Here is a 744-nt window from a genome sequence, read left to right as displayed (position 1 = left end):
ATATACATACATACATATGTATATATATATATATATATACATACATACATATGTATATATAAAAATATATATAAAGGAGAATCCTTTGAGATCGCAGATACTTTTTCTGAATCTCCCTGATTCATTTAATGTGCTGGTTCCCTGGTATTAAATTGATATTAACTAATATCCAATTTTTTACCCTATTGTTTAATTTTATATATATACATATATAGACACATATGTATAGACAGATAGATAGATAGATAGATAGATAGATAGATAGATAGATAGATAGATAAGGCCTCAAGAAACTTACGTGCATTTGTTTAATAACCACTCATTAAGACATGCTATACAAATATAGCCCACTATTCAAGCCGCAGAATTCTCTTAGGAGAACAATCTGAAGAAAATCCCGATTAGTTTCATTTGGTTTGTTACTGGATCAGCAGAAATTTTTACTTTGTCTACTTCCAAATAGAGAGAGAGAGAGAGAGAGAGAGAGAAACCTTTAACAACTCATAAAGATGTAATGAGAAACAGGCGGTGCTTTTCTTTATTTGGATGTCACCACATTCATTGGTGACAAAAGTAGTGAAACAATGTTTATGAATAAGTTATAAATAAATAAAAATGCTCAGCAAACACACATTTAACTCGTTCTATAAATAGATTCTTTGATTAAAGGAGTGGATTCTCTCTGTAGAGTGAACTCAGATCCATTTCGAAAGCATCACACTCGGTCATTATCCCATCCACAAT

This window comes from Octopus bimaculoides, chromosome 11 (assembly GCF_001194135.2).
Source record: "Octopus bimaculoides isolate UCB-OBI-ISO-001 chromosome 11, ASM119413v2, whole genome shotgun sequence".
Lineage (NCBI taxonomy): Eukaryota > Metazoa > Mollusca > Cephalopoda > Octopoda > Octopodidae > Octopus > Octopus bimaculoides.
This window is presented reverse-complemented; position numbering follows the sequence as displayed.